A 10,741-nucleotide genomic window follows, 5' to 3' on the forward strand; every position below is an offset into this window, starting at 1 on the left:
CTCCTGTAGCTGGTTCGAATCCAAACCTAGACTATGACTATATATGGTGCTATGCTACTCTGCAAGTAATGAAACTGACATATCCAACGTTCACTTCTCCTCTTCTCTACTTACTCTGCCTAGCATCAGAAGCTCTGGCCGCAGCAACCATGTCCGCTGGCTGCTCGTCCACCTGCTCTTCAGCAGGCAACAACCAGATATGCGCCAAGTCGCCACCCGTACCATCGCCTATGGGTCTCATCACACCCCCGCCGGCACGCGCACTGCAGCCGATTGCTCATCGCAACCCGCTGCCGTTGGTGTGGTGCCACTGCTGCAAATCACGCAGAGTCATCCGTCGCGTCTCAACCACAATCCGCAACCCTGGCCGAGTCTTCTATAAATGCCCGAATCATGGGGTAATAATATGTTTAAGTGTTGTTCTTCTCCTTTCAGTTGCTGATTTTTTTTAATAGTTTGGTTGATGATCTTCCAATTTGATTCGTGCAGAAAAGGGAAGATTCGTGTGATTTGTATTTCTGGGAAGTTGCTGATGTGGGGGAATGCAACTACACTGGTTATTTGGTTAGCCGAGGAATCCCAATACCAGCAGTTGGGGTGTTGGACAAGTAACTGAAGGAACGGCAGAAGAGGAAGATGCAGAGCAGAAGGTTAAAGATGCAGTTCCTCTAATCATGGCCAAGCAACAGCTGTTGAACGGCCTTGACAACAATGAGGAGATGAAAGAGCTTGTGAAGATAATGGGCAAAATCAATGTGCTCTGTAGGATGATTGTCTCTTTATTTGCAGTGTATGTAGCACTCGTGATGTATTCAGTGGCTACGACATGAGCACTTTGCTGAAACTAGTAATGAATGAAACATGTGTAGCAGGCTGGGCGTAGTGTTGTGTGTTAGGAATAAGCAACTTGTATTCCCATGAGGCCATAGGCCTATATATATACATGTACAGGTGTGGAACATATGCAGGAAACCCCTTATACAACGGGATAAATACAAAGGAGTACATGACTTATAGTATAACTCTAACACCCCCCCCCCTCAAACTCATGGTGGAGGAACAACACTGAGTTTGGAGAGATAAAAGCCATGTTGTGCTCTAGTCTGGGCCTTCGTCAGGAAATCCGCCAACTGTAACTCGGAAGGCACATACTGAAGAGCAATAACCTGATCCTGCACACCAGCGCGCACATAGAAAGCATCAACACCAATATGCTTGGTGAGCTCATGCTTCACAGGATCACGCACAATGGTAATAGCACCTGTACTGTCAGATAAGAGCAGAGTCGGTGTAGTGACAGAAACACCAAAATCCTGAAGTAACCACCGTAACCAAGTCACCTCTGCCGTCAAAAGAGTCATGGCTCGCAACTCAGCCACAACACTCGAACGGGAAACTGCAATCTGTTTCTTCGTCTTCCAGGCAATGAGAGAACCGCCAAGAAAAACATAGTAAGCAGAAAGTGAACGGCGATCAGAAGGATCACTAGCCCACGTAGCATCCGAATAGGCCTGAAGCTATAAAGAACTGGAGCTAGGAAAGAATAGACGGTGAGAGATCGTGCCCCGAAGATATCGGAGAACACGAAGGAGATGACTATAGTGAACCGATGTGGGAGCAGAGACAAACTGACTCAGAATATGAACCTGATAAGAGATGTCCGGACGAGTGACAGCTAGATAGACAAGACTGCCAACGAGATGACGATAACGCGTCGGGTCAGGGAGAGGATCACCATCAGTAGCACGGAGGTGAACATTGAGCTCCATAGGAGTCTCAACAATGCGCTCGTCAGTAAGAGCAGCACGAGCAAGAAGATCCTGGATATACTTTTCCTGGGATATTAAAAAGCCATCAGAGGTAGAAGAGACTTCAATCCCAAGAAAGTAGCGAAGAGGTCCAAGATCAGACATAAGAAACTGCTCACTAAGATGGGCCTTTACAAAGGCAATATACTCGGGGTCATCCCCAGTGATGATCATGTCATCAACATAGAGAAGAAGAAGAGTCCGACCACGAGGAGAAAGGTGAATAAACAATGCTGGATCATGAGCACTTGCTGAAAAACCAGCAGTAGTGACCACAGAGGCAAAACGCTCAAACCAGGCGCGAGGGGCTTGCTTAAGGCCATAGAGAGAGCGATGAAGACGACATACCATGCCATCAGGAACAGAATACCCAGGTGGTGGCTGCATGTACACCTCCTCACGCAGCTCACCATTAAGAAAGGCATTCTTAACATCAAGCTGAGATATAGACCAGTGGCGTGCAGAGGCAATGGCAAGAAGTGTACGAATAGTGGTCATATGGGCCACAGGAGCAAAAGTCTCGTCATAATCACGACCATGCTCCTGCTGCAAACCACGAGCCACAAGACGAGCTTTGTGACGCTCAAGAGAACCATCGGAGCGAGTCTTAACCTTGTAGACCCACTTACAAGTGATGGGACAGACTCCGGGAGGAAGAGAAACAAGATCCCAGGTACCAGTGCGTTCAAGAGCAGCAATCTCCTCTGCCATCGCAAACTGCCATTCAGGATGAACAACAGCCTGACGATAAGAAGTTGGCTCAAGAACAGCAGCACCAGCTGTGGGAAATCCAAAGCGGTCAACAGGCGGACGAGGACGAGAACGCAAACCATAAGTAGGCTGAGAGGAAGAGGACGACTCATCCAATGAGGCATCCACAGGTCGTGAACGATGAGTGTAATGCTGAGGAAAAGATGGAACAATAGAAGGAGGAATCGCCAAGGTAGGATCGGGGGGTGGTGACGAAGAAGTCACCGGAGATGAAGGTGTAGAATCCTGTGACATGCTAGGCGAGGAGACCGGAGAGGATGGTGGCTGCAAATCGACTAGAGGTGGAGAAGCAGAGGGAGTGGAACGAATAGGCACAGGCGCGACGGGGGTGATAGGTGAGTCAGGAAAAGTGAGGAAAGAGATATCCTCCACTAAAAAAATCGAGGAAGATGGGCGTGGGTAAAAGGGACGAGACTCATCAAAAGTCACGTCTCGAGAGATACGCATCCGACGACCGATAGGATCCCAACAATGATAGCCCTTATGCTCATCACTGTAGCCTAAGAAGACACACTCAACAGACTGAGCGGTCAGTTTGGTGCGTTCGCGAGGGGCAAGAAGAACATAGCAAACACAACCAAACAAGCGAAGCATTGAATAATCGGGAGAACGGTGAAAAGATGCTCAAAAGGAACGCCACCCTGCAAAGCAGCGGACGGCTGAAGGTTGATGAGATAGGCAGAAGTGGAGATAGCCTCGGCCCAAAAATGAGGCGGAAGAGAGGCGGCGATCATCATCGCACGAGCCGTCTCAAGAAGGTGACGATGCTTGCGCTCAGACACGCCATTCTGAGCATGAGCACCAGGACAAGAGAACTGGGCAAGAGTACCCTGCTCAGCAAGGACACCACGCAACATCTTAGAGATATACTCGCCAGCGGAGTCAGCACGAAAAACACGAATGGGTGAAGAAAACTGAGTATGAACCATGGCAGCAAAACGCTTATAAATAGACAACACCTCACTACGAGAAGTCATGAAATAAAGCCATGTGTAACGAGAGAAATCATCTATGAAAATAATATAGTATTTATGACCACCTTTCGAAGCGAAAGGAGCCGGACCCCATACATCAGAATGGACTAAATCGAAAGGACGCTTAGACACTGACTCACTATGTGAATATGGTAACTGAATCTGCTTGCCAAGACGACAACCCTGACACTCTAAAGAGACATCTCCTGAGACAGACCCCAGAAGACCTCGACAAACTAAAGATGACAACCGAGAACCACACAGATGACCAAGTCGATGGTGCCACTGCTTGAAGGAACCAGTAACAGAGGCGACAGAAGCGGAGGAACTGGCGATGGTGGTGGAAGCAGAAGGAACATGAAGCTAGTCCAACTCCCAAAGACCCTGAGAATCACGGCGGCGAGGGCCAGCCCCAACCAGAGTGTGCGTGCGACGGTCCTGGACAGAACAAGAGTCAAGATCAAGGATGACACGACAACCAGAATCAGTAAGTTGACCAGCAGAAAACAGATTCATGGTAAGTCGAGGAACATGAGCAACATCAGGAACAGAATAAGAAGGAGTGGAAAGATTGCCTCTACTAGCAACAGAAAGTGGAGTACCATCAGCAGTGAAGACATGAACAGGAGAATCCAGCGATCGAAGAGAGGACAAAGCGGAAGAATGAGAAGACATATGAAAAGAAGCTCCAGAGTCCAGAACCCATGGGGATGTACCTGACTATGTAGAGGGCGGTTGCTCAGTGCGGGAAGCATCAGTCACAGAACCAGCAGTACCCGTCGAGGAAGAACCTGAAGCCGCGAGCAGACGCTTAAGTCTCAGAATATCCTGCTCAGTCAAAGCAATGGCTGAAGCTGTCGAGGGAGATGACGAAGTCCCTGAGGATGATGATCGCGCCTTGCGCAGGTGTTTCCGCTTTGTGTAGCACTGGGACTCAATATGACCATCATTGTTGCAGTAGTCACAATGTGGACGGGGGCGACCTGAGCCTCGAGAAGGAGTGGGCAAGAGCGGCGGAGCACTTGAGCGAGAATGGGTCGGTGCAGCAGGTGGAGTGGAAGAAGCCCGAGTAGCGAGCACAGAGGGAACCTCCAGCAAACCAGCACCACGTAAGCGAGTCTCCTCAGCACGAATCTCCGAAAGCGCCTCCATGAGAGAAATACGGCCACGAGCAAACAACTGAGCACGCCAGGGCTCAAACTCCTTACGGAGCCGAGACAGGAACTCGTAGACGAGATGAAACTCCAAATTGGCCTGGACAGCCTGGCAGCAGGGGCAAGTACGACAACCAGCACTGCGGAGAGAATCAAGCTGGCGCCAGATAGCAGAACTTTGTGCATAAAAGTCATCAATAGTAGAGTCACCTTGCTGAAGAGCATGCTCCTGACGAACAACAGAAAGGTATAAGGCATCACCAGAGGGCTCATAGCGCTGACGAAGACAGGTCCACATCTGAAAGACAGTAGGAAGACCCAGAAACTCAGACGCAAACTAAGGCAGAACACTAGCAGTGAGAACAGCTGCAGCACGAGCATCATCATCAAGCCACTGGGTGTAAATAGACAAAGCACCATGATACGTCTGAACAGTCTCCTCATAGGCCAAAACCCTCTCATCATAAGCACGATCAGCAGCCTCATCAGCAAGCTTAGCCGCATCCTTGGCGGCCTGATTAGCGTCCGTAGGAAGAACCAGTGGAGTCGGCGGAGTAGGGGCCACTAGAGGAACCGGACGTGGCGGACAGCAGACCTCGCCAGAAAGAACACCCCAGAGACGAATGCCACGCATGTGAATGCGCATGAAGCCAGCGAACTCGGTGTAGTTAGTACCATCGAAGATCACCGGACAGCGAGGGACAGCTACATAGCCCGATGCAGCAGACTTTTTTTAATTATTTTTTTTGTTTGTTTTTTAGCAGACATCCGAAGAGAGAGTTTCCAATCGGGAACGGGATGCTCGATCTGGGCAGGGAAATCGATCGAGGCGGTCGGGCCGAGGTGACACCCAAAATTTTATTTGGATTTTTCAAAAGATTTTATTTGACTTGAGGGAGGTGATTTAAATTTTTTCTTCCAAAGAAACCTCCCTTTCAATATATTTTTTTTATGGCAAGATTTTTTATTATTATTTTGGATTCACCCAAGACTTGCTTTTGGTCTTGGAGGTCCTTGCCTTTTTATTTTGACTCAAGACAAAATACTTTTCACTTGAGAAAAATGCCTTTTGAAAATCTCTTTGAAATTTGCACTATGGCTTTTGGAATGATCCTTTACCACTTTCAACAATTCCCTCTTGCCATGGCCTTAGTGCAAATCCACTCTCCTAAACCTTCCCTCATCTTTGGATCATGTTTTGCATCAAATCCAGCAAGTTGTACCTCTCCATATAATTATTTTCCATTTAAATCTTATCAAATAAATTTCTGTCTTCTATCCTAGACCTTGGAGATTTACAAAGGAGCTACCATCTCTGCTTTGATTTTTTCCCCCAAACCAACTCCCCTTCCTAGTCCTTTGAACCCTCAACCAAGATCCATGAAGATCCACTGGTCTTCAGTTCAAATTTTTCAAACTACACTTGCTGCAAGTTTGGACCAGATTTGTCAAATTTGGTGAAATTCATTCAAATCCTTCTCCAAATATTCCAAGTAAAATCAGGCAGCCTCTGGGTACATTGAGTGGTCACCTCACCAAGTCCCAGCCCCAGGAAATTTTTTTCTCATTGCCAAATCATTCTGTCGAACACCTGCAGTGCATTGTCAATGTCAAGTTCAGTAAAGTTCAGAAACAGTTTCAGTACACTGTCATTTTCTTCAGAACTTGTTGTCGATCTCGACAGTGCCTCGATGTCGCCTTGCTCCCCGTCCCCTCCCCCTTGTTCCTGCACCGCACGAGTGCCTGGACGCTTGCGGACGTCGGCGACGAGCAGGAGGAGGTGCGCCGCCCCGTGACCGACACCAGCGGCGGCTTTGCGGCCGCCAGAGAGAGGCGCGGCGCCGACGGCGCCACCCAGCGCCGACCAAGCCACCGGAGCTCGCCGCGTGGCCTTCCACTCCCCAGAACGCGCTGCCACCCTCGTCGTGAACCGCTGGGCGCGGAGCGCGCTCTCTGCCGCCGACGTGCCCGTGCGGCCACCCCACCATGGACCGACGCCATTACGCCAAGACCAACTCACTTTAGCAGTGCAACGGCACCAGTAAACCTCACTGATGCTGCCTGGCCACTCAAACCACCTGCTCAACCACTACCTCGCCGTAATCGCTCGCCGGAGATTCTCCGTTCACGGCCACCCCCTCGATCCGCCTATAAATAGAGGCCCCGAGCTTCAACTCGAACCCACACGACCTCTGCACTCCACCTAGAGCACGCCTAGCCACTGGAAGAGCCCCGAGGAGGTCTCCTTCCTCGACTCCGGCCGCCGCGACCCGCCACGGGATCCAGCTCGATTCGCCCCCGTGCGTGCACCTCCGCCTCCCATCTCTTGCCAGTAGCTTCCCTATGCATCCACTCTTCTGACCCGCGCTTCAATTCGAGGTTTGCAGCTCACCACCGGAGTTCCCCACCATCACCCGAACCGTCGTCCGCCGGAGAAAGTGTCACCGTCGACGTGGTGCTCTCCGTCGGTCGAGTCCACCACCCACCGACGCGGAAGGACACGCTGAAGCTCTTGGTACCCTCCGATCTTCCTGACTCGCCGTGGTTCGACGCTGGCGTCCACCGCAGTCTTCGGGCGCCGGCGAGCTTTTTGAACCTGACATGTGGACCCCCATGTCAGCCTCTGTTCTATTCTCCCTCGAACCGTTTTCTGTTGGCGCCTTCGGGCAAAATACGTTTTCCCTTTTTAGCTGGCGCATTTCTTTCCGAAGCGTTTTCTGTTTTCTCAGTTTAAACCCTGGAACTTTTCTGTTTTATTACAGATGAGTCCCTGGACAGAAACCTTTATAACTTTTTAATAAAAAGGGATTTTTGAGTGATTCTTTTTCTGAAAGTCTTAAATTTTTGTCTAGTTTTTTATGGGATTTACTTGGAAAAATTTTGGAGAAATTTTTTATGCACGCGTTGGTTTTCACGTTAGTGCCCGTTTTCGTTATGCCGTAGGTTCCGGAAGAGGTGACGGAGCCGCGAACTTCGCCGAGCTAGACTCCGACTTCTCCGAACCAGGCAAGCATGTTTGAACCTTGGATATGATAGGTGTTTTGCATGTTTGCGTGACAGTTTGTGCGTGGCATATGAGTGTCAGTGAGTACCTCGTTGCTTGTGAGGCAACTACCGGCTTTTTTCCAAAGTCGCGATGATCTCTGCTGAGAGATGGCCTAATCATGTGGTGACATGAAGGGCAGCAAGGTGGTACTGTTGTAGCATACCAGCCTTGCGACATCCGACGAATTCCGACGTTAACGTGGACGGAGTCACGTTATCGTTCTTTTCCCCTCCGTGCTGCCACATGTTTCATTTGCCAGGGTGCGGTTAGACGTGTTTCTTCCAAAACACCGTAAACGGAACTAGTCCCCGTGACTACTGAAATCCGTTGGTTGTGGTTAAGTACAAACTCTGCAGAGTCAAATTCTTCCAAGTCATCGTATCCATGATCAAGTAGTCTAATCAGTATATCCATATCTATCCGCGCGGAAAACTTGTCCCCGGTGAACAAGCTCAAGTGGTAAACCCAGTTAAATTATTATTATTGTGGATGGACTAACCTTATATTTGTCTCGTACTAGTAATAATTTATAATCTCGAGCTACTGAATTATTGAGCTACAATATAAGCCCTTTATGTGACGTCGCGCAGACGTCCGATTGTGGCGTGTTTTTGTTTCTTACTTTAAATATAAGCCCTTTATGTGATGTCGCTCAGACGTCCAACTGTGGCACGCACTGCCTTTATTTTCTGTTATAAGCCCTTTATGTGGTGTCGCCCCGACGCCCAACTGTGGCATTATTATTCTTGCAGTTTCCTCTCGAGGAGTCATTCAGACACTCGTTTGGCACCAGTATTACTATTCTTGCAGTTTCCTCTCGAGGAGTCATTCAGACCCTCGTTTGGCACCAGTATTACTATTCTTGCAGTTTCCTCTCGAGGAGTCATTCAGACCCTCGTTTGGCACCAGTATTACTATTCTTGCAGTTTCCTCTCGAGGAGTCATTCAGACCCTCGTTTGGCACCCAGTATGTACTATCTCTATGTCTGAACGCACTGGTTAATTTGTTCATAGGCTTCATGTTTACATTTGTTATATCTTATGTCCGAACTGTCTTGCGAGTACTTTCATAGTACTCACCTGACTTGTTGATTTGGCCAGATGTTGACGAAGGCGATATCTTGGATGAAGAGTTTGATAGCGCGTCCGACGCCTAGAGGAGTCCCAGTCAGTCCTGCGCGATCCCGGATATTGGTCACTTGTTTTATATATGCTTCCGCCACCCGCAATAAGTCTCCTCGAGCCTCACTCCGACGCTCGAAGAGCTGTATTCTTCAGGAGTCATATCACTCGCTTCGCGGTGATATTTCCACCACCGTTATTATCGTGAGTTAGTAGTCATGCCACCCTATCCGCCGTCTTGTTTTATCGGCATGCATGTAATAAATTGTTGGGCAGTCTCCGCTCAACCTTGTATTATATTCAGTACTCCTGGTATTTTTCTTCTGTGACCAAGATATTGTCTACCAGTGAGAAGGAATTCTTCATTACTGGTCCGTAAAAGGGATTGGTCTCTCAATAATTATTTTATTGAAAAACCGGTCGTGACAGCCGAGCAATCAGGGGCAACGGCGGGAGTCTTCGATCGGTAGGGAGCGAGGCCGGTTGGGGAGCGGGAGCAGCTTCGGCAGAGGGAGCGAGGAGCGGGCTTCGAGTGGGAGGAAGCAGCTTCGGTGGCTGCGGGCTTCGAGCGGGAGCAGCTTCGGCGGCGGCGGGCTTCGAGCGGGAGGGAGCGAGGAGCGGGCGAAGCGGGCTTCGAGCGAGAGGGAGCAGCTTCGGCGGCTGCGGGCTTCGAGCGGGAGGGAGCGAGGAGCGGGCGAAGCGGGCTTCGAGCGGGAGGGAGCAGCTTCGGCGGCTGCGGGCTTCGAGCGGGAACAGCTTCGGCGGCGGCAGGCTTCGAGCGAGAGGAAGACGAGCCGGACTCGATCGATCAGATCGGGAGACTCCTGGAGATCGAGGCCGACGCCATCGATCGGGGAGGAGAGACGGATCAATAGCACGAGTTGCAGCGTGCAAAAAATTGACCTAGCTCTAATACCATGTTAGGAATAAGCAACTTGTATTCCCATGAGGCCGTAGGCCTATATATATACACATGTATAGGTGTGGAACATATGCAGGAAACCCCTTATACAACGGGATAAATACAAAGGAGTACATGACTTATAGTATAACTCTAACATTGTGAACATCTAATGATTTCTATTAACGGAAATCAGGGGGTATCCCCTTTTGCTCATATAAATAAATAAATAAATAGCAAAGGCCTTGTCGGGTCAGCTTTGTTCTCATTCGAAGACGTCGAGCAAATTGCAGTCCAACAGCAAACTATGTCATCAAATTCAAGTTTCACAGCCAAATATGAGTACAACTAAACAACAATGTCATCATGTTTTAGTTGTCATACAATCACCAAACACAAATCAGCATACATAACAAGTGATGTTCTCACAGCAAAATACTAAACAACATGTTCATCAGGTTTCAGTTGTCATAGCAAACACAATTTCACATAGTAGATAAAAAACGTCTTCTGACGGGCAAATACGACAAAAGCAATGTAATCATCATCCGCAGCAGCAGCGTCAACATCTTCGCCATGTGTATCAGTCTGAATCATAATTCCCCACGGTGTCATCTTCTTCTTCGTCCTCAACGTCCTCGAACATTGGCTTCTTCTTGATCAACTCTTGTATGTCCACAACACGACAGGCAATCTTTTCACCGGCGTCATTGACGTGATGGTTCTCAAAGATATTAGGAACATCTGTGTTATCTTGTACATCAGGAGCAGTGCAAGCATCATCTTGTTGTGCAACTTCATTAAACGAATTCCCCTGCTCAAACCTTTGCAATACTCTCTAGTCATCGCTACGTGCAAATGTGTCTTCCAAGAAAAATATCTGTGTTGCTTGATTTGCCAAAATAAAAGGCTCGTTGGTCTGGTACGCCGCCTTGACATTGATGGATTTGAAATAATCATCAGCT

This window comes from Triticum aestivum, chromosome 5D, assembly GCF_018294505.1.
Source record: "Triticum aestivum cultivar Chinese Spring chromosome 5D, IWGSC CS RefSeq v2.1, whole genome shotgun sequence".
NCBI lineage: Eukaryota > Viridiplantae > Streptophyta > Magnoliopsida > Poales > Poaceae > Triticum > Triticum aestivum.